The 27,915-nt window shown below is 43.8% G+C and overlaps 1 protein-coding gene across 2 annotated transcripts in view; it reads right to left on the bottom strand.

Annotated features, from left to right (window-relative positions):
- ELOVL7 (ELOVL fatty acid elongase 7) overlaps positions 1 to 27,915 on the bottom strand; it is a 73,612-nt gene that overhangs the window by 31,871 nt on the left and 13,826 nt on the right. The window contains exon 1 of one of the 2 annotated variants that reach the window (XM_015412985.1): positions 25,381 to 25,498. The exons of the other annotated variant lie outside the window; for it this stretch is intronic. The gene's annotated coding sequence lies outside the window, so the exon portion shown is untranslated. Of the gene's footprint in view, positions 1 to 25,380; positions 25,499 to 27,915 lie in introns of those variants that run through there. 2 annotated transcript variants of the gene reach the window in all.

Genomic DNA, 27,915 nt, shown 5'->3' with positions numbered 1-27,915 from the left:
CCCTTGCCTCTACTTTGATCTCTTGATCTGCAGTCAAGAGACCCACACGTTCCGGCTGGTTCTGGTCCTGTGTGAATTCCCTAGTTTACACTTCTTCCCATCCATTCTTCATTGGAACAACCAAAGCTGCGAAGACAGATAAGTATAGCCCATCATCACCCCCACCTGCTAATGCAATTGTGTTTATTTTAATACTGTATTTCAAAGGGCATCAGTATTGTTTGTATGAGATTTATATTCTTTAAGTAAAAAACATTTATTTTAACAACAGCAGCCTCAAATCCTTCTCTGGTAACCCTTGGTGGGAACAGGACCTTGGTATAGTTGGCAAGAACCAGTTTATAAATTGCCAATTGCTGTAAATAAAGCAAATTCGGCTAACAACATAATAATAATGCTGAGGAGCAGTGACAATTTGAGTAATCTCTTTAAGAGAAAGGCAAATTCCTAGGTGCTTACATTGATAGTAGCTGCCCAACTGGGTGAAATGGATTATCTGAAACCAATCTGGCTTCTGGCCTATTGACACTAAATCCACCTTGGTCACTCTGCATCAGGCCCCTAGCCAGGATTTTTTAATTCGGGGGGGCTTTAAATGTCAGGGGGCACCCCGCACACCCCTGCACACCCCCCCAAGGGAGCGCCTGGCCCAGATGGGAAGTCAGGGGGCCTTGGAGGTAAGTCAGGGAGCTGGGCCCCAAGATGCCCCACTGTAGCTACGGGCCTGCTCTACACCAAAAAAAAGTCAGGAATAGTATGACTTTTAATTCTCCTGGACTTCTCAGAAGATTTCAATAGTATCTATCATGGCATCTTCTGGTACCATGTTCTAGTGGTTCCAATCCTGTCCAGTGGGAAAATTCTAAAAGCTGATATTGAGGACTTTTCCTATGCTCCCCAGCTTTTGTGGTACCAAAGTACTTCAGATCTGTATTCTGATAGTAGTAGTAGTAGGAGATTGAATTTATATCCCGCCCTTCACTACCCAAAGGTGTCTCAGAGTGGCTTACAAATTCCTTTCCCTTCCCCTCCCCAAAACAGACACCCTGTGAGGTAGGTGGGGCTGAAAGAGCTCTGACACAAACTGCTCTTTTTCAAGAACAGCTCTTATCAGAACTACGGCTTGCCCAAGGTCATCCAGCAGGTGCAAGTGGAGGAGTAGGGAATCAAACCCAGTTCTCCCAGATTAGAGTCCGTGCACTTAACCACTACACCAAACCGGCTCTCATGGCATTGGATGGCATTCAACCCTGGAGTTGTTTGAATGAAGGTTAATAATAGGTGCTAATGGTAGGTGGTTTCAGGTGGGTAGCTGTGTTGGTCTGAAGAAGTAGAACAAAATTTGAGTCCAGTGGCAGCTTTGAAACCAACAAAGTTTTATTCTGGGTATAAGCTTTTGCACATGTGAAAGCTTATACCTGGTGACTGGTTTAGTTTATCATGAAAATGGCACTCAGCATAGCCAGCTGGAATGTCAACTGGACCTTTAACTGTTTTATAGACTGAATACCATTAAGACCTAGCCTTGATCACAGACACCCAACTGTAACACAGCATCTTCTAGGAGCTTCTGGGTATTTCCGGTTATCCATACCGTGAACTAAACATAGTGAGAGCCCTGCTGGATCAGAACAGTGGTCCAGCTGGCCCAACATCCTGTTTCACACAATGGCCAACCTGGAGGGCCCGTGAACAAGCTACAGAGGCCTTTCCCTAATGCTGCCTCACAGCTCTGGTACTCAGAGTAACACCCAAGTTGGATCACTACAGTGTATATTATATGTGGTGCTGCCCTTTTAAGCATTCAAACATTCCACTGGTTCAGGATATGTTGACTAGATTGTTAACTAGGTCCTGTCTCATGGGAATATTTTGCTGGCACTTGACGCTTTTCATCACTTTTTAGTATGTCAAGACACAACTCCACATGGCATTCTTGACTTAAAGCCATCAAGGGCCCAGGATTTGCCTCTATCATGAACCTGTGCCTCATCTGAAGCCTAGCTCTGTGCACCCCTGACTATGGAAACTAGATAAGTACCCATCAACAATGTGATACACTGGTTGTTGCACACTCTCCCCAGTGACATTTTCCCCCCTTTCGGTGTTAGATAAAGGTTACATTTTTGATATGTACTAACAAGGAACTTAATTCCTGCAAAAGTCTAACCCTGAGAACTTTTTGCAAACTCTACCTGATAAGAATAACCTTTGAGTATCACTGCCAAGCTGTGATAAAGTATGGGGCTTTTAAACCGATTTTTTGGTTCAATTTTTGCGGGAGGGGAGAGTTGTTAACACTTCCCCCCAAAAATCTACCTTGAATATCTGAGAAAATATATAATTAGCTGAATTGTATAAAACGGGACTGAAATCCTACTCACTATAGTTTTGAAAGCTTCTTCACCCCAACAGCAATAAATTGGGTATTTAGTGATAACAGAAACAACTTTACTAAGGTGTACAAGGGGAGCTGGTGAATGTTAACAAAACTTCCAGTGCTTACTGTTTCCCCCTAAGTTTCCACAAGCAACTTCAACTACCTTACTAAGGGGCAAGAACAAAATACAGACATGTTACAAGCAACTGAAGAAAAGCCGCACTTTAAAAAATACTAGTTAAGAGCAAACAAGCTTCTCCCACCTGTAGCTCAGCACATTCCTCTAGTTTAACACAGTTAACAGCAAGGATAATTAGTGCCTGATTAATAAGACATCTAACTGCCCAGTATTTGGAAAAACTGAATACTTTCCTAGGAGGAAAAGAAACGGGAATGTTTTGACCAGGTTATCAGCCCACCATTGTGTTAAAAGGCCTTTACCTGTAGATTGCCACATATTTGTTGTCCTTTAGTGTCTGAAAAACTTTCTCTGAACTGTGTACATAGAAACACAGAGCTGGAAGGGACCTCAGGGGTCATCTAGTCCAACCTGCTGCACAACACAAGAAATTCATAACTGCCTCCCACCCATGCCCATTCCCCCAGTGACCTCTGCACTTTGTCCAGAGGAAGGCAAACCACCAGGATCCCTGGCCAGTCTGGCTTGGAGGAAAATTCCTTCCTGACCCCAAAGTGGTGTTTGGCATTACCCTGGGCATGTAAGAATGGGCTATGAGAGGCAATATGTTATATATCTCCTATCTGTAGTGTTTTTGTTAAAACAGTCCAAAAGCACAGATGTACCATGTGTTAGAAGAAGGTAGCCTACATGTGTGCTGACTGAGGTGGATGAAACCTTCAACTAATGCCAAGCAGACTAACTTGGCAGAACAAAACAGGCAGACGGGTGTGCTTAGAAGTCTTAGAACACAAAACAATCCCCATCAACACCCTCCCTTTTCCTGATGGAACACTATCCTTTTTTTATGCATGCATTCATGTCGCACAGTCAAGTCCGACTCTTCAGTCGCACAGTCAAGTCCGACTCTTCAGTCGCACAGTCAAGTCCGACTCTTCGCGACCCCATAGACCACATCACGCCAGGCCCTCCTGTCTTCCGTCGTGCTCCAGAGTTTAATTACCATATTCTTAAAAATGAAAAGCTAATGTAACAGTCTGTAGGCATGAAGCAGCAACCACCACTTGACATCTGAGATGCATATAACTTATCTGTGGCATGAACATGTGCAGGTAACAGTCAGAAACAAGTTTCACTTTACAGACCAACAAGACTTGGGGGATATAAGCTTTGGAGAGTCAAAACTTACTTCATCAAATAAAAGTCAGAAACAAGAGGACTAAAGAAATATGAGGCATCTGACACACAAGAGGACAAAATCCTGCATAGAGTCGCCTTATTAACACTTGGCCAGATTATTTTATTATGAAAGTTTCATAAAACTAAGTATATACTTTGATATACTGAAACACCCTCTTCTGCAAAATAACTGTTGGGCAAGGTTGATTAGAAGATGTAACAAAGATTTATAAGGCTGTAACTCTTGCTGAGCCTGTGGATCCTTCTGGAATGTTGAGTGGGCACCACAACAAACTGCCTATGTTAGAAAGTGGGACCAATCACAAAATGGCTGCCACTGGATGCTGGGGCCAAGCACAAATATTGTGAAGTTGTAAGGCTAGCATCTTTCTACAATGGAGGCAGCTGTTTTTGAATGGATGTTCCCTGGACTCAAGAACCCTCTTGGGTTCTTCTGAAGCACCTCCTGCCCCAATGTGGTAGAAGAAAGCCAAGACTGGCTTTTGCTTTGGGAAATATATGTTTTGTTTAAGGATCAAGAGGGCACTAGGAAACCCACTGATGTGTGCCATGGTGCCCGTGGGTACCATGTTGGAGATCAATGGCACACTGTAATGAGATAATCATGGGCAATGCTAAGAACTGGCTTTTTACAAACACAGAATGCTTAGGTTCCTGTTCAGACATGCCTGTGGTTACAGAAGACGGCTAGTAGGAGATTCATTACCCTGCTAGATTTGCCCCCCAACTGCTGCCAAGCCAAGGAGCAAAACGCACTCACTTCAGTATGTACTGACAAATAAAGCCATAATGAAACTGAAAGGTAAACTACGATGTACACAACTGCATCCTTGGTCTCATGGAATATCCGAATGGCCTAGTATGCCAGCCTTACACAAGTATTCCTAGAACTCCTTCCCCAGAAACTGGCTGGCATGTCATAGGGTGTCCACCAACTCTTAAAGTGCTCAGAGCAAATAATCTAACCAAACAAAGGGTGCAAATCCTCTGAGGGGAAAGGTCAGTTTGACCCGCTCCTGGTAGGAAGGATGACTGAGGATTAAGAACCCAAGCAGAAAAAATAGTGTGGGAAAGGAGGTAAGAGACAGGAAGAAGGACAGCTGAGGGAGTAGCAACAGTCTTTGGTACATCAAAAGGCAGAGGGGTTCAGACACAGAAAAATGAAGGAGATAAATAGGCCCAGTGGTGGTGGGGAGCCCTATATAGGGCCTCTGAATGTTGGTATTTGCGCTGTAGGATTTCAAAGAAGGAGGAGGAGGAGGGGAAGGAGGGGATTGGATTTATACCCCACCATTCACTCAGAGTCTCAGAGCGGCTTCCCTTACCATCCCCACAGCAGACACCCTGTGAGGTAGGTGGGGCTGAGAGAGCTCTTTCCAGAACTGTCCTTGAGAGAACAGCTCTGACAGAACTATGGCTTGCCCAAGGTCATCCAGCATCTGCAAGTGGAGGGATGGGGAATCAAACCTGGTTCTCCCGGATTAACCACCCTTAACCACTACACCAAACTGCTAAAATTTATCACTGCAAAAGGGAAGAGATGTAGGTTTCTCAAAATATTTGAGGCATTTTCAGGTAAAAATCAACGTTCAGCTGGTACAAACATAGCCTCTCAAATAATATTCTCATTGGACAGTCCACTTATGAAGCTATCATGCAGTAAAACATAAATTCCCTTACTGAGGAATTCCCAGCTACCAGATACAGTAATACACATAGAGTTTAGAAGGAAACTATAGCTCCTGGTAGATAAGCTTAACAGTGTCATATAGGATATGTGGACCCCAATCCCAAGGATATGTTTGAAATTCTTGTTGCTGGGAAATATTGTCCAAGGCTGACTCAAATTATCATGGGAACTGTGCAGATATTCCTGAAATGTCTGGACCAAAAAAACATTAGGGAAAGGATGTTGGACGAGATGAATCTCATGCAGAGGTCTGATCCAACTCAACTGATATGTAGCATTTAAGAAGCATTATATTGTTTGCAGTCCTAAAGGCAAATTACACATACTTCAAGATGTCAAATTCCTAATTAAGGTAAATGAATCTCTAGGCATCACTTTGAAATGACGGAAGCAAGAAAAGACCTGGTAGAGAAGTACTTATCTTGGAGCAAAAGTTGATAGCGCTCAGATGTTTACATGACATACAACCAAGAGCACAGAACGCCACCCGGGGAAAGGACATTATGCAAACCAACTAACATCTGGTATGTGTGCCAAAAGGAAACGTCGTGATCGTTCAGAAGGAAGGTGCATACATATTTTACTCTGTATAAAAGACAGTGATTGTTCAAGACAAGTTTTAAAAAAGTAACATTCTTGAGTGGCCCACATAAGAAATTTTTGCCATTCTTTATCCTACTTTACATCCCTTACATAAAAGACACAATATATAAGGGTTTGATGTGTATGCACGCAAGCTAGGAAAGAATTTAGTTCTGGGGGGGGGGAGTGACCATTTAGAATACACCGTTAGCCTGGAAAAACATCCCTTTGTCCATGTAAGTTTTTTTTACAGGCATTAATAGCTCTCTAGCAGTGTTAATTTTCAAATTCAGTCATTTTATAAACACATTGTGAACTAGAGCAAGATCAAGCCATGGCACGCCCCACTGAAACTAGCCAGAGTTGCACTTAGCTATCCTGGTCATTTTTTAAAAAAATCATCCATATTTTTATCCCACCCTTTCTCAAAGGAGCTCAGGGCAGCAACTGTCATTCCCCCTTCCCCATTTTAACCTCATAACCACCCTGGCGAGCGGGTTAGGAGAAGACTGGTTGGTTGGCCTGAGTTCCAGACAGTGAGCTTCATGACCCAGTGGGGTTTTGAAGCTGGGTCTCAGCATATTCATTACATCAGTCTGATGAAGTACAACGCAGGATCGCAATAAAAAGCAGTCCACTGGCACCTTAAAGACTAAAATAAATGTCTCAGCATAATCTTTGGTGAGTTAGAGATCAATTCATGCACAGTGATGCACAAATTCATCAGGCTAATTAATATACATAACAGAAAGGGGGAGGATGTTCAGAGGGAAACCCAGTTCAAGGAGTAATCAGTTCACTCAGAACAGGTGAGACACTCAGTATAGCTCACTGATATTCAGTGGCTTGGGGGGAGGAGGAGGAGGAGACTGGATTTATACCCCACCTTTCACTCAGAGTCTCAGAGTGGTTTACAATCTCCTTTCCCTTCCCCTCCCTACAACAGATACCCTGTGAGGTAGACGGGGCTGAGAGAGTGCTCTTTCAAGAACAGCTCTGACAGAACTATGACTTGCCCAAGGTCATCCAGCAGCTGCAAGTGGGGTAGTAGGGAATCAAACCAGTTCTCCGGCTTTCTTGGGAGTCTTTGATATGACATGTGTGGCTTTTCTCAGCACTGTTTCCCCCCCATGTGGCACTTGCCCTGTGTTTCCAGAAAGTGGGCAAAGTCCTTACACAGTGGGACTTGTGTGATTGTTAGGTGGGTCACACCTTGAAAACTGTTCCTGGCAGAAGAATGAGGAAGCCACAAGCCTCGCTGAGGTTGAGGCCTCATGCTACACATGGAAGTATATGTGGCTCTTTTGGTTGATGGCAATTGTGAACATGGGTCTCGGGCGGCAAGTCATAAAGTAATTAATACTGGACTGCTATTACAGATCAACACAGCTACCCATCTGGAATTCCTGGAATCAGGATCTATGCCCTTATTGGGCTGGAAGTTAAACAGAGACTCTTAAATACTTACCCCTCTTCGCACTGCCAAAGACAGCTTCCAATACAAGGTTCTGGCTCTGCAACTGGATTTTGGTTTTGAATGGGAGCGTACAAATATGTTTTCGTTCTTGAACACAGTCAGTAGGCCATTCCCCTCCAACCTTTCTCCTCTGGCTAATTTTTTACTGTCTCTGGTATATCTTATGCTGCTTATACTTGCATCAGCATGAAAAAACCAAGAGAGGTATCTATTAGCCACAATTCTACTGAAGGTTAATAAGCTTAGGAAGAATAAATGTAGATTCATCCCAATTGTACATAAACCATAAATGAAACTGAACTTTTGGACTGAACCAGAATTGCCACAAAATTTCATAATGTCCTAGGGTTCCCAACTCTGGGTTTGGAAATACCTGGAGATTTGAGGATGGGGCCAGGGGGTTAGAGAGGGGAAGGACCTTGGCAAAGTATAATGCCATGCAGTCCAACTTCCAAAGCAGCCATTTTCTCCAGAAGTAGAATAAATGTTTTAAATAAATAAGTGATTTATGTAGTCCAGAGACAATTATAATTCCAGGAGATCTCCAGCCCCCCGCCTCTTGACAGCATCTACAGAAAGCATTGCGGGCCCAAAATAGAATGCTGGAATCAGTAAACCCCGCGGTTGCTGTCTCCCACCCACTGATAACTGGCCATACTTATGCCAATAAAGGTATTGTATTTGTATTTGTAACTGGCCATACCTACCTACATCAGTGGGCTTGACTCTCCTTATGGCAAGCTATGATTATTGATTTTATATGCTTATAATGTGTTTTAAAATTTTATTGTATTTATGGAAATGTTGTAACCTTCCCTGAGACCATTTATGGGATGGGCGGGATATAAATGCAATAAACAAATAAATAAAATAAATAAATAAGAAGTGACCACATGTGGTTTTAGCTTATTTTGGGAGTGTTTGGTGCATCCAAAGTCTGAATATGCTTTAAGTGGCAGGAGAACCCATGCCACAGATACAAGCGAAGGCACTAGCCGGCCTCTCTGCCAAAGAACAAGAATACACATACATACTGGATATGCTTCCATGTTCCTTTATGTGACAGCATGATAGACAGATATATTTCTTTAATCATAGACATGGTGTGTATTCTTGTTGTTAGTGCATCTTCCGCCATGGTCCCATTGTATTTCTCTGCCAAAGAAGCACCATTCTAACTAAGGTATGTAGTGTAACCAATAACGAGCAGCTGCTGTCTACTCATGATCAACTAATACAGGAGGAACAACTGATCGATGTATGGCCACATACAGAAATTCCTCCTATAGTCTTACAAAGAAAATTACAACTGTGGAAACCAAAAGCAAGAAAGCCTATTATGTTGGCTATAATCCAGTAAAGTGATTGCAGCAATCTTTTGATCAACTTGCTGGTTCATAGGCTTCAGGAGCCTCCCGTCTCCTTTGGAATGCATGTTCTAGATTTTGTCTGCCAAGTTTAAGCTGCCTCCAAGTGAGAAGGGTGATATAGGATTGCAGCCTTTAAGTGCTAGCAGAAAATCATAGGTTCCATGCACTTGACTCACAAAATTAGACAGCTTCCCTGTGTGCTAAGGCAAGGCAGCCTGTGGCCACTTCAGGATGCAATTAGCTTTTTGAATAATTTTATACAAGAGAGAAAAACACAATTACAAAAACATAAAAGTGCATATGTGGATAAGATTCTACCACAAAATGTCTCATTCCATAGCATTATAAAAAGGACTGTCTTTCTACAAGAGCATCCTACTGGCACTCAAAATCTCTTCAACTTCTATTCAGAGAAGTCAGCTTAGGTGGTAATGCTACTATCCAAATCCATGCAAGCCAATCCAAAATAAACATAATCGTTTTTTGTTTTTCCCATGAGATGCCAATGCACAAGCTTTCTACTATTTCTTAATCAGTATCTATAAATCAACCCTGACTGTTCCCTGGAAGGCCAAATACTGAAGCTGAAGCTCAAATATTTTGGCCACCAAATGAGAAGGGAGCATTCATTGGAGAAGACCTGATGCTGGAAAAGATAGAAAGTTAAGGAAGGACTGCAAAGGATGAGATGGTTAGACAGTGTTATCGATGCAACGAACATGAAATTAAGCAGACTCTGAAGGATGACGGAGGACAGGAGGGCCTGGTGTGATGTGGTCCATGGGGTCGCAGAGAGTCGGACTCGACTGTGCAACTGAACAACAACAAATCTATAATGCTGTCTTTCAAAAACCACAGCAAGGTTACCATTGCTGGATTCCCACTCCCCCCAAAAATCTGCATCTGTGGAAAACACTAAGGAGTTCCCAAAGGACAGAACCAACTAGTTCATCTTCTAGGGTTGCCAAGTCTTCTTACCTTGGCAGCGGGGGAGCCTCGCCGGGCTCTGGGAGCTCCTCAGTGGTGCGTGCGCGCCGCCAGCACATCACAGGAAGTGACGTGCTACGGCGCTCACATTGAGGGCGTGGCCCACATCATCAGAAGGAAAACCATAGTTTTCCCTTTGATGATCTGGGCCACGCCCCCAACATGAGCGATGTGGCTGCATCACCCCTGCGCTTCGGGGGACGGAGCCCCCCGGGGCCCGATTCCGCAGCGGCGGAAATCAGGCCTCCAAAGCGGGGGTTTCCCCGCCCTCCGCCCCCACTTGGCAGCCCTATCATCTTCATGGATTCTGTGCAGGCATACATAGGACTGCATGATTTCAAGCCAGCTGCAAAGAGGAGCTTTCAAGCTTTTCTGAAGAACCTTCTAGGCTCTGGAGTGCTCCCCCTCCCCTCTGTCTATAGAAATCCCTTATCCCGCCCAAAGGGTCATGTGACAGAGGCAGGGCCAGCACTCCTTCCCTCAGTTCTCTTTTTGCCGCCATGAGGAGAGGACTTGCTTTTGTATGCTGCTTCATGGGGCCTCAGGAACAAAACGCCAAGGGTATTTTTTCCCCCATGGAGCATTCTGAAAAACGCGACCTATAAACCAGTAAGATGGCTTTGTTTAAAAAATGTGGGGAGTGCAGCGCTAAAATGGCATAGATTGACTATCATTCCTCCAACCTCCTATGTCTCAGAGAGGACCACAATACAACCACATGCCCAGCTTGCAGATGCCTTACTCTGAAGGCATGCAAAGGCAGAGCTGCAAGATTCAACGCTGCACTTTGGGAGAAAGCCCTAGGTGCCCCAGATCCCTGTGGGGAAAACCGAACCCATACGGACAAGGACTATCGGAACTTCTAATTCATGCCTCCACATCAAGGTTGGAGTTAGAGCTGCCAATGGAAAAGGCTAAGAAAAGGGTTAAACACCCACAACAACCCAACCCAATTGCCATCAACTCAACTTCATTCAGGTTCTCCCAGGAACCAATGAGCCTCGACAACACAACCCTGCTCCCTGACTCAAGATCGTCAATCCTTGCCCCGACTTCGACAGTCAGTTCCCCCACAGAGCTGAGCTTCAACACTGACAACCTTTAAATTGAAATCTCCCTGGAACCATAGCTCACCATCGAGGATAGATGTCAACTCATTCCCGTGACCAGAGACTCCCTCGCCATCAAGAAGGGGGTCACGATCCCCAGGTTCCTCAGAGGATGAAGTCTTTGAGGTACCTCCTATGAACCAACCCACACACAGGATGAAGGGCAATTAGACCCACAGCCACCAAATCAGTGGTCAGTTTAGCAAAATCCATGGGGTCTGTTCCCATCCATGATGCCACCTCAGTGGGCACAATGGGCATCTCTTCAGGCTCCATACCCATGGCAACCTGTGAAATATCACACAAATTCCAGAAAGGACCAAGAGTACCAGTACCACACTGGAGGGGTTCACCGCATCATGGCTCCAATGTAGAGGAGGCACCGTACTAGATTTCGGAGGCAAACTCAGAGAGTGCTTTGATGCCATCGCCAGATGATACAGTAGCTGACCCATCAGCTCCCTAGCCAACAGAGGACCTGAAGATGTGTTCAGAGCAGTTAATTCAAATGGCAAAAGCCCTTAGGCTAGAATTCAGTGCTTTGGAACCACAACTGTCCAAACCGATAATGAAAGTCCTATATAGTCCTGATTCTGGTCCAGTAGCACTCCCATTGCTGCAAGGGATTCAGGACATAGCTTTAACCATCTGGGTAAAACCAGCATCAGCACCAGCATCATCAAAGAAGCAAGAGTCCTCATAGGTGGTACTCAAATAGTTAAATCTCAAGTATTTCTTTCTTCTTTCATGTATCAAGATGTGGAAGTATACATCCTTTAAATCTTCCTATTCCGACACCCTCAAGCAAATGCCATCGTCTCAGAGCTACTACCAGACAAGGAGGGCAGACAGCTTAACCTACCGGGGAGGAAGACCTACTTTTCAGGGGCTATGAGACTAAGGGTGGCTAATTTTACTGAGGTCTTGGGCCACTATCAAAGTTATTATGGGGGGGGGGGGATGTTACCATTTCTAGAATTGCTACAAGTTGAGAAACAGAATGTAGCAAAAGTCCTCATTGCAGAGGAACAAAAATTGCAAAAACAATAGCTCAGTGTTGCAAGGAAGGAGCTGACTGCAATAGCAGGGCTGTGGCCTTTGGCACTGTCATTCAAAGGTATTCATGGTTATGCCCTTCCATTGGATACAAGAGAGAAAATAGAGGATCTCCCATTTGAAGGTCGAGACCTATTCAGCTGAACTGATGTGGTTTTGGATAGGATTAGGAAGAACAAGCTGACAGCAAAATCTCTGGCTATAATCCATTGACAAAAAAGGAGGGTGTAAGAGGCTCATCTTGGACCTAAGGTCCCTAAACATGCATTTAAACCTCTGAAGATTAGGATGCTGTCCATACAAGAGGTGATATCTCTGTTAATGCCCACTGTGTGGTTTGCCACACTAGATTTAAAGAATGTATACTTCCACATCTTGATACATGGTAGAAGTAAGAAATACTTGAGATTTAACTATTTGAGTACCACCTATGAGCACACAGTGCCTCTCTTTGGGCTTGCAACTGCACCTAGCGTATTTACCAAATGTGTAGCAAAAATAACTCACTTGAGGTTGCAGGGTTGTACAGTATACCCCTACCTGAATGTCTGGCTCTTTATAGATTATTCATTAGATAAGCAAATTGAGAACTTGAAGTTGGCCCTACATACAATCCAATCACTTGGGTTTTTGAAAAACTGCGAGAAATCCCGCTTCACTCCCATTCAGTCAATCCACTTCATTGGGGCTTTGTTCGACTCCCACAAAGGGAAAGCATACAGTCAAAGTTACGGTGGCACTTGTTAATAAATGTACGTCTAACACATACTAGTAAGCCAAATATATACAAAAATTACTGGGCTATATGGCTTCCACCACAGCACTGGTCCCACACACTCACTCACACATGAAGCCATTGCAGAATTGGTTCAATAGTTACTATGATCCGCACTGGAAGAAATAATCTGTTCCAGAGCCATAGTTAAGGTCTCTTTTTTGGTGGTATGAGAACCTCCTCAAGGGAACTGCACTAGGGACCTAATCCCTGATGTCCACCTCTTCATGGATGTGTCACTCACAGGTTGAGGTGCTCACTGCCAGTAAAAGGAACATGAACTAAGAAAAAATCTACCTTTCACATTATCTTATTAGAACTGAGAGCTGTCAAACTCACTCTCACTTCTTTTGCAGAGATCCTCAGAGGAAGACACATTCTGACAGAAACAGACAAGAAATGGATGTCACAGCAAAGTTCTACTTGAACAAACAGGGAGGCACAGGATCCCTCCGACTGTACAGAGAAGCCATAAGTATATGGCAATGGACAATAAGGCACAGAGTTCAGTTGACAGCTGTTCATATCACATGGCTAAGCAGCACAGCAGTGGACACTTTAAGCAGAGACACAAGCATAGAGCAAGAGTGGTTGGTATCCCTTTGAGGGATGCCTTCCAGTGGCATTGGCATGGCCACCTTTTTTATGTTTCCCCCACTGGGAACCTCCACAAGGTACTCCCCAAAATAAAGACAGACCAATCATCATGCATCCTCCTAGCCCCTTTCTGGCCCAGGAGGGCATGGTTCCCTACCCTACAGAAACTCGCCAAAGGGAGGCATATGTCACTGCCCCCAAAACAAGACTTCCTCCATAGGGCCTATGTATCAATCTTGGATAGGGTCATTACACCTGACAGCCTGGTTAATCTTACAGTAGAAGGGTTTTCAGAGAAGGTCAAACAGATTATAACTTACTCCTGCAAACCCTCAACAAAAACATCATTTAATTATAAGTGGTAAAGATTTGTACAATGGTGTAATGAGCAGGTCTTTGACCCACCATCGTGTAGTCTGAGTAAAATCTTTGGTTATTTGTTGGGGGGGGGGGTCTAGCGACCTCCTCTATAAAGGTTCACCTGACCACCATCTCAGCATTTCACATCCCAGTCAAGGCTCAACTGATTCTCTCTGATTCAGAGTCCAAAAAGTTTCCTAAAGGTTTATTTAATATGCTTCCACTTCTTGTACCTCCGGTTCCACAATGGAGCTTGTTCTTAGTCCTTGCAAAGTTGATGTATAAACCTTCTGAACCCATGGCCAGTGCTGACTTGTCTTTTTTTCTCATACAAAACCACTTTTCTGTTAGCAATTACTTCAGCTAGGAGGGTGAGTGAACTACAGGTGCTACACTGTGACCCTCCATTAAATTCCACCCAGACAAAGCAGTACTCAGACCTAGTGTAGAATTCCTTAAGGTGGCCTCACAAATCCACCTCAATCAGGACATTACACTCACAGTCTTCTTTCTGTCCCTGAGGTCGCTGTCAGAACAAACACTACACACACTAGATGTAAGAAGGGCACTCCTTTTTTAATTTGAAAAGGACACAAGAATTCAGGAGGAATAGAAACTTGTTTGTGTGCTTTAAGGGACCAAATAAAAGGAGAGTTGCATCAGCATGGTCACTCTCTCAATGGGTAGTCACTACAATAAGAACAGCTTACAACGAAGCCAGAGTTCCTTGCCCTATACTCCTGAAAACTCACTCAACAAGGAACCAGGCATCTTCGGCAGCCTTCTGTGCCAGACTTGCCCTGGAGAATATCTGCAACTTGGTCCACTCCCTCTACATTCATCAAACACTACTTGATGGATGTGGACTCCAGAAGTGAAGCTGCAGTGGGAAAAGTGGTGTTACAATTTTCTGTTGGAATAGCCCACACCCTCCACCTAGGACAAGTGAGCTTGATATTCTCCCATGTGGGCTAGCCATGAAGATGAAAACAGGGTTGAACTTACCTGTAACCGCTGTTCATTGAGTGGTCTTCTGTGCAGGCACACTTCCCTCCCTCATTTCCCTGTGGGCTGCCACCATGCAGGGGCCTCCTCATTGTGGCAAAGGGAACTGAGGGAAGGAGTGCTGGCCCTGTCTCTGTCACATGACCCTTTGGGCGGGAAAGGGGATCTCTATAGACAGAGGGGTGGGAAGCATTCATAGAGTCCAGAAGCTGCTTCAGAAAAGCTTGGAAGCTTCTCTCTGCGGCTGGCCTGCTATCATGCAGACCCACGTGTGCCTGCACAGAAGACTACGTGATGAACAGCGGTTACTGGTAAGTGCAACCCTATTTTCTGGCTTTGTCCAATGATCCTAAAAACAGCAGATATACCCAGTGCAAGAAACAGATCCTGCCACATGCCCCATCTTCAAGAAAATCCAGTACTGAACTCACTAATCAGAACACCAAGGTTTCTGAGACAGAGAAGGATATGCACACTACAGATTTTCAATACTCATTTTTCATGTTATAAATCAGCACAAAGCAAAAAGGTCTTTGGAAGTCCATGAATGCGTAACTAACTCCATACAGAAATCAGAATAAGGGTTACTGGTTTATATCTGAGGGCAGGGTAGATAAAAATCAGTGGCTTAATTAAAAAGTTGGGTTTTTTAATAATTTAAACCAATTTTTTAAAAACATAAAATGCTTTTTGAGGGAAAGAAAAACTATTTAAAAGAGTTTTAAATTAAGTTACATTATAGCTTAATGAAGGCTCTGAATGCAATAGGGATTATAAATTCTTAATTTCTATAGTATGAAACCATATATTCATAAGGTTTAAGAAAATTTTTGTAAATGAGTTCCTATAGTTTCAGGACCAAATTTTATGGGGTTCCTGAGGTGTCTGTATAGGTTTATTCAGGTTACTTTTTCTACCTACGCCAATGAGATTCAGAGCTCAGCCTGGAAGAAAATGCTCAGATGTTCTTAGTTTTACAGATCTCAAGCTGTAGATTTATGTCTCCAGAGAAAACTTGCTAATTTATTAGGTAAGAAATAATTAGACCTCAACCTGACTATCCTTCAAATTTGTGCAGCCAGTCAATTCCTAGCTTCTCTCTAGAAAAAGAAAGTTACAAAAAGTTCCAATGAACAGAAAATACTTGGGAATAGAATAGATATGGACAAGGAGGAGGAGCCTGGTTTTGAAGAGAAAATGCCAAAGGATGATCAAGTGAAGTGGGTTTTTCTGGGGAAATTTGAATCAGAACCTTTCCCCATCCATATTTAAGTATTACTATAATGTTAGGAAAATTTACATAACGTTAGCAAACAAAAGCAATTAGGCAAATACACAGTAGAGAGAAGTTGTCGCTGCATCAAAATTTCATTGTGAGACCAGAATTCCTCTTTGTATGGCTTTCCGCTGGAGCAGAATGGGATGTGGAAACCGCCCTGAAGCAAGTTGAGGAGGGCTACCCCTGCTGTGCTACAAGCCAGCACTGCAGGCCCACTCAGCTCAGTGGGGCTGATAGTGGGCATTACCTCACCCACTGCATCATCCTCCAAACTGGAAGCAGTGCAGGAGGAGACAGCTGGTGAGCTGACACAAACTGCCATGACTGATAAGGAGCCTGGGCCAAGTGGCTTGGCTCTGTCTGCTCCCGGCTAGAAGTGGCCAGCTGGGAATACCAGTTTTTTCTCTTCTAGGTCTGCCTGTCATAAGCTTGAACTGATCTTACACCATTGCTTGTGACAATCAAATTACACCAGCACAACTAACAGGTGAAATTCAATGTCTGCAGTCTCTGTTTGCTACCAGGGTGGAGGACTTGCATAGAGCATTCAGACCTTGGAATCTGCAGCTCTGATAATTCCTAGTCCCCTCCAAGATACTCCGGAGCATCACTGATTACTGTCACTCCCCACTAGCTGACATGTATGATTGGCATTGTCACTTTCATCTCCAAGCCTCATCAGCCTGCTGCTGGTGGAGGCTTAGAACACAAAGCAGACAGGATGGGCTTCCCCCTCCGAGCCTCACACTGCACCATGAGCCAGCTGATGGGGGGGGGCCTTTGGGAAGGAAAGGCTACCAGACGTACATGCTATAGATTGTCTTATATAGAAAGTAGTTGTACACCCCACGAAGGGACTAAAAATCTTGCCTTTAAAAATACTTCACACACACACACACACACACACACATATATATATATATTTCATAGGCCCCCCCCCCCCCCGAATTCATCAAAATAATGTATTTTTCCATTGGGAGGGGAAGATGTTCCTGGGGCAAGGGGACCCTTTCTCCTCAAAATTTTCTGCTTTTTTCTTGGCCTTTGTAACTTTTCCATTTTAGCAGCAGCTACTTCCTATGTCACAAGCAAAGGCAGGTCTTTCCTAATACCTGTTACATTATGTTCTTTCACTCATGATGACCATGTCTGCATCCAAAACTCTACCACTGAGTTATAGTCCCTCTACAAATTTGGATCAGAAGGATTTTCTGGACCTAATTAGGCCTAACCTGGGGACAGAAATTGCTTTGGTGATGCTGGTGGATGACCGTCACTGGGAGAAAAACAGAGATTAAGTGGAAAAGGTGCTGCAGTTTCAGAAAGGGCAACTCAACAATCTGCAACCAACAGTACATTCATCATCTCTAACTGTTCTTCTGTAAAGGCAACAGAAAACTTATTCTGGGTGCCATTATTTATATTATGAACTTCTTAGGTTTGAAATCATGAAGGTAAGTTACTGTATGAATCAATACCATTGTCTGGGGGAGTCAGCCAGCAGGTGGCAATGTGGAGCACAAGGATTCACCCATAGAGTGGATTACTACATATCCTTTTAAAATTTTAATTAGTTATACTCTGCTTTCCTCTCTGATGGGGACCCAACAGAGTTTACAGCCTCCTTTTCCTTGATTTTATCCTATCAACCACTACCCTGTGAAGTGAGCTATGCTGAGTATCACTAATTCATGGATACCCAGAAAGCTGCCATAAAAGAGTGGGGATTCAAGCCTGGATCTGCCTCATCCTCATCTGACATTTTGACCACTGTAACACGTTGTACATGAGGTTACCTTTAAAGAGTGTTTAGATGCTTCAATTATGGAGGGGCTGTGGCTTAGTGACAGAGCACCAAATGCATGCAGAAGGTCACAGATTCATCCCCTGACATTTCCTGTTGAAGCAGCAGGAACAGTTGATGGCAAAGACTTCTATTTAAGACCACCGAGAGCCAGAGTACACAGTACTGACACTGACAGACCCATTTTCCTGTGCCCAACTGTTAAACTGATAAGAAGTTCAACAGAGGTTTAATGGGTGCATGCTGAGACCACATAAAACAAGTCCTGAACTGATTCCTTGTTTCTGGGTTCAGGTTAAAGTGCTACAGTTGACCTTTATAGTCCTTTACATCTTGGGTCTGCAGAACACCTAGCATACTGAGGTCTCATATCAGCGCCCCCACAACTTGTAGTATGGTTGGATGGCCGTAACATTTGGAACTTGCGTGGCATTTCTAAAGATCCGTCTAAGAAGCCTTTGGGAAACAAGTAAAAACATTTTGGTAATTTTCTGAGTTTTTTCAAACTGCAAAACTATTATCCCGTAGTACAGAGGTCCCCAAGCTTTTTGAGTCTGTGGGCTTCTGATAGTGTGGTGAGCACAGCCACAAAATGGCTACCTCAGAAGGTGCCAGTTCACAAAATGGATGGTGCAGCTTACATTCAGTCACACAGTGAAGGTACATTCAGTCACACAGTGAAGGTACATAGTGGTAACTGCTGCCAAAAGCAATGAGTTTTTGAATCTGCATAGCCAATGAGATCTGTAATGGCCAGACAAGAACCTGCGGGGCAAAAGCCCTACCCACTTCTAAAAACACCAGGCAGGCACCTGTAAAAGTGTTGGTGAGTGCCTTGGTACCCCACAGTCATTAGGAACCCCTGCTGTACTATTCCTTTTTATTGTCATAGGGGTTTTATTGTCACAGGGGTTTGTTTTTTTAACTCAGAATTCTGGACACAGCACACTACATTACACCAGTGTATTTCTTCATTATTAAAAGTAATAAATTCTCATTCTCTGAACCTGACTTAGTGAAATATGGCTGTGGTCCCAAAAGGTTACATGTGTGTAAATGGATATGACTTCTTTCCCCCACAGCGCACTGAAATCCACATTTAAGGCTACTGCCTCACAAGCAACTTGTCAAACAGCACAATGAACTTCTACTGGCAAGAATCAAATGTCCTCCTACATACACAGAGGAAGTCGCATAGTATTCCTTAGGAGATGAAAGAATCTGTTCCCTTCTCTGTGTACAGCAATGTGATTATGCACTGGAAGGAACACGCGCACGTAAAGACACAAAACTAAAAACACCGAGGTACTAATTTGAAATATCTACACATGGTAGCTAGACACTACATTCTACAATAAGTTCCTTTGTAACTCAGTCAGCAACAAAAGCCATTAGTTATTGCAAACAGAGGACTTGAAGTCTCAGCTTCTGGGCACAAAGTACTGCTTTCAAAGCTCTATCCAGTTTTTCAGATGGTCAGTCAGCAAGTTTAGTCCAAGGGAACACTTCGGTGAAGTTACTTAACTCTGTCTTGCCAACAAATGCTGTAATCAATTATGTCTCCTAGCAACGTGCAACAAGCCATAGAACTGCCTGAGCAAGGCAAAGTATTTGTTCTTACCCTTAATGCTAGAACAGCAGCTTGGGAATGGGATCTGGACAATTTGTTTTAACGGTAAGAACTGCTATACATTACTTATATATTACCCGTGATGCTTATTCATTCCTTTTAACTTACAAGAGATGTTTAAATAAGCCCTCATTTTTTCCACATTACTCCACGATGGAGTCCCCAAGACAAATACATCTTACAGTCAACTCAAGATGGAGAGAGACAGTAAAACAGCTTTTAAGAATTTGTGGAACATTCTACACTTGATTTTAGACAAAAGGGTGAAATTCCAAAAATCCAAGATTGGGTGAACAAAATAAATGAAGTTTGTCTAATGGTAAAGCTTACATCCCTTCAGAAAGGCCAAAATTTTGATGATTTGAGGACTGTTTAGTTGGTTGTTATTAGGGATAGACATGAACCAAACCACAAAGGAAAATTTGCAATGAATTTTGCCATGTTGGTGGTTTGGGAACAGAGGTTTATGACGGGTTCACTGTCATGAACTTTCACAAACTTTTAGAGCATTTCTTGGATGGAGGAGAAAGTGGGGGGGGGGGTTTAAAGGGACCCCGAGTCACTTTAAACCCATTTTTTCTTTCCTGCAAAAACAGCTGAGTAAAGTGGAGTCTCCCTACCCCTCAGCTGTCTTGGTCTGTCTTGTGCGGTCCTTTTAATCATTAAAAGGACTGCACAAGACAGCCCAAAAAATAGCTACGTGGTGGGGACATGCTCCTGCTGCACAGCTCTGTCGGGCTGTCTTCTGCAGTCCTTTAAAGTTTAAAGGGACTGCTAGAGACAGTCTGAAAGAGCTGTGCAACAGGGAGTGCCTCCCTGCTGTGCAGCTGTTTTTCACACCATTTTGCGATTCCTTTAAACTTTAAAGGGGTTGCACAAGACAGACCAAAACAGACCATTAAACTGTTTTTTGGGCTTCCCGCAAACCCCGTTTTTGCGGGACACAAACCGCACAAACCACTTTGTTTCATGGAGCAGAAGTCCATCAGTGGCCACAAGGTATAGATAGGAACTCCCAGTCTGGGCCAAGTGATGCTCTGTATTTGTGATGCTTGGGGGGGCAACAGTGGGAGGGCTTCTAGTGGACCTCCTGATGGCACCTGGTATTTTTGGCCACTGTGTGACAGAGTGTTGGACTGGATGGGCCATTGGCCCGATCCAACATTGGCTTCTCTTATGTTCTTATGTTCTCCCAGTTCATGGTTCAACCACAAACCACAAAATGAATTGCATTTTCCTGTTCCGTGCCCATCCCTAATTGTTATTAATTGTATTCAGGTGAAATCTGTGTTTCTTGTAAATGTTGGTATTTCTCAGAAATATCATTTTAGAAAGCCCGCCCCCATGTAAACCTTTCTGAAAAGCAGTTAAAGAGGCAAACTTAAGTGCTCAATTTGTACGTACTGCAGTGTTGGATTACAACCATGAATATAGCAAAGAGTTGTTGTTTTTTTGCTTTCCTGTCCAAGAGAGATACTATAGTCAGAGGCCAAGTTATATGTACTTGCATCTTTTCCCCAGGATGGTGTGTATGAAAGGAGTTTTAGAGAAGATTTTCAGAAAGAAAATAGCATGGAGAGAAAAAGTAAGGAACATGTTCTCCTATCACCAAGTAGTCTTCTGCTTCAAAAAGATGCAATCCCTAGAAAATAGTTTGCAAAAATCCACCGTATCAGCCTCATCAGCATAGCTAAAATATTCATGCTACATAGAAACATCTCCTACATCTGTGTGCATGCACACATACAATATGAGGAGCACAGTGGTAATCTATATAGTACCAACATTAGGTAAGCAGTTTAAGCATCCTCCCTGAAACACCCAGCCTTTAGAAGCCTTTTCAAAAATCAGTTTCTGCTTAGACACGCTTGCACTATCCCTTCAGACAGTTTTTCTTCTTCTCATTGACCCCCACATACACTTTAGCCATTATCCTGAAGTTATGGGGGGGGGACCATTCATGCATTGCTCCACTATGGTTGACCAACAGAACCTCGTTGTCAGCTTCCCCAATTACTGAAATGTACATATTTGCTAACAAAGACAAACATTGGGAATTCTACCTATTCTTCGTAGTTTCTATTTACCAACCATCAAGCAAAAGAATGTAGAGCGGAGCTATTGTCTCCAAGATATTATCATAGTTAAACTTACATAGCAATACCTCTCTGAGAAGAAGAACCTTCTCATCTAGTTTCAACAGGCTCTGCACATCCCTTCTAACTGGGAAGACCTTACAACATACTGATGTAGGTTGTATAAAGCCATTACAGTAATGTAGGAGTGTAGATCTGGATTATAAGCCTATCATCACATATTTATATCGCATTGTATATCGAACGGCCACAAGATGGGATGTGTATATTCCTTGTTCAAGAAGAATATGCACATTTCAACTAGAACAAAGTCTTAGTCCAGTGGCACCTTTTAGACCAACAAAGTTTTTTTCTAGGTGTAAGCTTTTCTGGGTGTAAGCTTCTGGGTATACCCAAAATAAAACTTTGTTGATCTTAAAAGTGCCACTGGACTCAAACTTTGTTCTGCTGCTTCAGACCAACACAGCTACTACCCATACGAATCAAGTTTCAACTAGGTAATACTACCACAATTTGGCTTACAGTGACCTCACTAAACCACCCTGTCATTAAACTGCCCTGACCTGGAAGGTCCAGCCTAGCTCAATGTTATCTGATCTTAGACACTAAGCAGGGGCTGACCTGGGGTAGTACTTGGATGGAAGACCCACCAAGGAAGTTCAGGATTGCTACAGAGACAGGCAATGTCAAACCACCTCTGTTCATCTCTTGCCTTGAAAACTCTATGGGGGGTCAGCGTAAGTCGGCTGTGGCTTGATGGCACTTTCCACCAGCATTGCAAAAACAAGTGACTACGAAAGTTTTCCTTTCTCTTGCCATTTTTAGGGAGCCCTGTGTTCCACTTGGCATACGGAGAATCCTCAGCTCACGCTTCATCTGAAACAGACCCTGCCCTGCATGAATGAATGAGCTCAGAGCACACACGACAGGTAGGTGGCTGGATTATGTCACACTAATCTCTGAGTCATAGCGTTAAACAGCAGAACACACATTATGAATACAATGGGTTTTACCGTATCAGTGACAGCTGGTATGGCAGACAACAGGGCAGTCAATAGTAGGCAGAGCCAACAAATTCTGGTTGTGTCCCCATCTTCTTCGCTTGCAATAACCAAAAAAAAAGGCACTGCAGTCCAGCTTCTTAACTCATCCCTATAAAGGTGCCAGGCAGCCTAATGCGACCTCTCCTATGTGTGTACATCATTAGGCATACCTAATGCAGAAAAGGGATCCTGCAACACACTCCCCTTTCCTAAAAGCCAGTACTCAGTACCCTAGTAAGAACAGTAAGGTTTTCATCCTTTTCAGAGCCAGCCCGAAAGGCCAAAAGACGTTTTTGCCTCCTTGCAGTGAAAGAGAAATTGCTGCAACAGTAGGATTTCACTGTGAGACACATCTGCATGAATCCTCCTAGGGCTGGTGTGCCCAAAAGCAGATGAGTGCCCTTGAGAAAGATAGAGGTCCTTCTTACTAGCACCTCTATCACCAGAGACCAGATGTGAAGCAAGGTACTGCATCCCAATATACTATCCAGTTTGGTGTAGTGGTTAGGAGCGCAGACTCTAATCTGGGAGAACCGGGTTTGATTCACCACTCCTCCTCATGCAGCTGCTGGTGTGACCTTGGGTCAGTCACAAGTTCTCTCAGAGCTGTTCTCTCAAGAACAGTTCTCAAAAGACCTCTCTCAGCCCCACCTACCTCTCAGGGTGTCTGTGAGGGAAAAGGAAAGAAGATTGATAGCCGCTCTGAAACTCCTTCAGGTAGTGAAGGGCAGGGTATAAATCAAAATCTCCTCTTCTTCTATTCCAAAGGATGAATTTGCAGGATGTCCCACAAAAGAAACCAGCTCTCATCGTCTTGCCCAACTGTTACCTGGCACTGCTGTATCGGACTACTACACCAGTGTTCAACCATAACCACAGACTGAAAGAGAAAGCAGAAGCTGCTGTCTTGCTGCTTTTACCCATTTTTGTTAGCTACCTGTAGTTTTCTCACAGAAACCCATGCCATTTTTTGCTTCCTTAAACTGTCCGATGGGGTTGCTCTGGACTCTATTGTGAAAATGCTGTTACTTAAGTGGTTGCATTCAGATTTCATAACGGAGCCAATAGCAGCTTCACGGGGCCATTTGAGGAAGTCAAAGCGGCACAAAGGAGAGGCTGAAGCCCCTTCTGCTTGTGCTCCACAGTCGTGAGGAGAAAAGGGCACATCAGGAGGCACAAACTCCCACTAAATACCTGATGCAAAAATCCTTGTGCTGTCCAAACACAGGGCTTTGTAACACGTGAACCGGTCCTGAAGATGGACACTAGGCCTGTTTTTGCTTCTGCTGTTGTTTTTGCCGACCAGTCACAGCTGACCTATGGTGACCCCAGAGGGTTTTCAAGACAGGAGACATTCAGAGGTAGTTTGCCATTGACTGCATCGCAACCCTGGCATTCCTTGGAGGTCTCCCATCCAACCAACTACTAGGCAGGGTCAACACTGCCTAGCTTCTGAGTTCTGATAAGATCAGGCTAGCCTAGGTCTGGTACAAGCTCAATCATCAAAGAATTTCACTTACTTCCCAAAACAGCTCCCCATACACCATATAGATTACTGTAATGCGCCCTATGCAGGGTGCCTTTGAAAATGGTTCAGAAAGTCCAACAGCCACACCAGCCAGGCTACCGTCAGGTGTTATTTAAAGGGACTGTATCATCCTGTGCTGAAAGATCTGCACTTGTTACTCATCTGTTTCCAGGCATAATCCAAAGTGCTGGTTCTTACACCTTTAAAGAAAAACAGATTGTGGCCAGGATACCCAAAGGAACATCGCCTCCTATACTATCCAGCCCAATAAGACCTGCCTCTCAAGTCTTAATCTCTGTAAACCACCCCCCAGCCCATCAGAGGGGAGGCAGGTGGCAACGAGAGACAGGAAATTTTCTATGCTGGCACCTCACCTCACCCTCTGGCTCATCTGTTGCCACTTTACTTCCTTTTAAGTGCCAAGCTAAACCACCTCTCTTTACCCAGGCTACTAATCAAGGGTTTTATCTTATCAGCTTTTGTTTTATGGGTAGGTTTTTATGTTGCTTATGTCCAATGGTTTCTGTTTTAATATTGTGGGTTTTTAATTGTGAGCTTCCTCAAAAGCAGGACTCTGAAGAGGCAGCATAGAAATGTTCTTTTAAAAATGCCAAAATGTATTCTTTCAATCTGAAGTTTTTAAAAACCATCCACCCTAATTCATAGGTTCATGTATGCAACATGCAGATCATATTTAGCAAAGTCGTATTTGTAAAAACTACTGTACGCACAGCATTTCCATGTATATCACTGGACTGGGTCCCAAGACAGGACAGACCAGCTGCCTCCCCCAGCAACTTGATTTTAAAACTCAGTATTTTTAAATGTAAATGAGTACTCTACAGGCCACTGGCAAAGCCAGCTTTGTATAGTTTTTTGTATACCATTTTGTAATTCATAAATGGACTCCTGGCATCTCGTAAGAACTCTGCAGAACAGTGCTGAACATTTCCCATTACACACTGTCCTCCTTCTGAAGATGTGGTTAGAATTCAGACTTGTCTTTCTTGCTAAGTGCCTTGACAGTACCACTGACTAGACCTGTTTGGCTCCATCATTTGATGAGATCAATTCAAGAACAACATAATGCAAGCAAGTGCCTGAAAAAAGCATCATGCCAAGTACAAGTACCACATTTCAGAGGACAAGCTGCAATCATTTCCATTCCCAACATCAGAGAGGGCAATTAAAGAATGCATTAAGAAGTGCGTCAAGAGAAGCATCAGCAAGGGAATAACATCCAGCACAGAAGTGATAGGGAGAAGAAATTTACTCAGGCAGCGCATTCGGTGGCTCAGCAAAGCAGTGATGAATGATGCTTTAAAGAACTTTAAATGAGGCTTCTTTGAGAATGGATTGTGTACAGGGTCTCCATGAAAACTGCACCAAATCTCTGTTCCAAAGCTGGATTCCTGAACTGGACCTGGAAAAAGAAGATGGAGGTTCCTAATTCTGATAAATCCATTTGGATGAAGTTATAGTTGCCATACAAAGTTCTCTTGTAATGTCATTTAGGATCACCAGGAAACAGCAAATAATACCTTTCAGAAGCGACTTCCTAAAAACTTGTAATTACCTTATAATAATAGATTCCAAGGAATGCCATCTATGCAGTCCCCAAGCTGAATGCCTAGAACCATAAAGGCTGCATTCCATGCACACTAATGTTGCTGAAATTACATCTTTCTTTCAAGTAAATGCACCCAGGATCACACTGATAATCAGAGGAAATGGTACACTCTGAAAAACCTGTGTAGGCTTAGAGTTAGTTGGGAACGTTCTGGCGTGATCTGTGTGCAGTCTGGTCAAAGCGAGCAGAATACAGATACACCACACCAGCAACACAGAGCTGACCTCCGGAATACAAAGTATTGTTTAAATCACTGAATTTAATAGTGTCTGAAACATGTCCACTCTGTTTATCCACACAAATAAAATGTCACACTCGCATGACTGAGCATCTTGATCGTTACAGCCTTTAACAATACCAAGTTTCTAGCCCTTATGGCTGGAAAGATAGGTACTGAAGTGTCAGGCTATGCCTTGTGAAGCCACAGGTTGCTCAGCATTATCTCTAAAAGGTCAGGATGCTGATCACCTACTTCATTCATTAACCCATCCTCCCCATGATTGATTGATTGATTACTTTAGGTTTGTGAATCGCCCAGTCCCTGTACACACAAGGCTCTGGGTGATGTACAATAGTTACAACAATGTTAAAATTCATACAATCTGTGTCAATTACATAATCTCAGAGGATGTCAATAATTTTCTTTGTACCACCCCGGAGTGCGTTGCTGTCTCGTTGGCAGGGCGAGGAGGGGGCCGAAGTGCAAAGACGGAAAAAGAAGAAGAGGGTGCCAGCCATGATGGAACCATTGCTGTCCTCAGCCGAAAGCCTGGAGAAACATCTCTGCTTTACAGGCCCTGTGGGATTTGGCCTGTAAAGGGCCCTGGCGGTATTTGGCAGAGTCCCACCAGGTTGGAGCCAGGGCCAAAAAAGCCCTGGTTCTGATCAAGGACAGCCGGATACCTTTAGGGCCAGGGATCACCAGTGGATTGTTCTCAGTGGAGTGTAACGCTCTCTGAGGGATATGCCAAAAGAGGCGGTCCCGGAGATATGCAAGTGACAGACAAAGACTTTCAAAGCCTTGAAAGTCAATACCAAAACCTTGAACTTGACTCAGTATTCCACTGGAAGTCAGTGTAGCTGGCACAGTACTGGTTGTATATGTGACATCTGTGGCATTCCCGTTAGGACTCACACCACTGCATTCTGGACCAGCTGGAGCTTCCGGGTCAGTCTCAAGGGCAGAGGCCAGCATACAGCCAGTTACAGTAATCCAGCCAGGAGCTGACCGTTGCATGGATTGCGGTGGCTAAAAACAGGAACAGGAAAGAAGCTAATTGCTGAGCTTGGTGTAGATGAAAAAACACAAGTCTGGCAATATTTGTGACCTGGGCCTCCATAGTTAAGGAAGCATCTGGGATCACACCCAAACTCATGACTGATTGTGCCAGTGCTAGTAGTGCCCCACCCAGAGTGGAAAGTCTATGCCCTAATCCTGTAGTTCCCCCCCAGCCACAGTGAGTATAAACGGGCAATTTTCTCAGTGGAGGGTGGTAAGCAGTGGGGTACTGCAGGGATCAGTACTTGGTCCACTGCTTTTTAACTTGTTCATTAATGATTTGGAGTTGGGAGTAAGCAGTGAAGTGGCTAAATTTGCGGATGTTATGAAGTTGTTCAGGGTGGTGAAAACCAGTGAGGATTGTGAGGCACTCCAAAGGGATCTGTCAAGGATGGGCAAGTGGGCATCAACATGGCAGATGGGGTTCAATGTGGCCAAGTGCAAGGTGATGCACATTGGAGCCAAAAATCCTAAATATAAATACACATTGATGGGGTCTGAACTGGCAGAGACTGATCAAGAGAGAGATCTTGGAGTTGTAGTAGATAACTCACTGAAAATGTTGAGACAGTGTGTGACTGCAATAAAAAAGGCCAATGCTATGCTGGGGATTATTAGGAAGGGTATTGAAAACAGGTCAGCCAATATCATAATGCCCCTACATAAATCAATGGTGCGACCTCATTTGGAATACTGTGTGCAGTTCTGGTCACCACATCTTAAAAAGGATGTTATAGCTTTGGAAAAAGTGCAGAAAAGGGCAACGAATGATAAAAGGGTTGAAACACTTTCCCTATGAGGAAAGGTTAAAGCACTTCGGGCTCTTTAGCTTGGAGAAACGACGACTGAGGGGTGACATGATCAAGGTTTATAAGATTATACATGGGATAGAGCAGGTA

This window comes from Gekko japonicus, unplaced genomic scaffold, assembly GCF_001447785.1.
Source record: "Gekko japonicus isolate JY-2015 unplaced genomic scaffold, Gekko_japonicus_V1.1 scaffold2332, whole genome shotgun sequence".
Lineage (NCBI taxonomy): Eukaryota > Metazoa > Chordata > Lepidosauria > Squamata > Gekkonidae > Gekko > Gekko japonicus.
The sequence above is the reverse complement of the archived record's forward strand: the minus strand, read 5'-3'. Positions and strand labels throughout refer to the sequence as shown.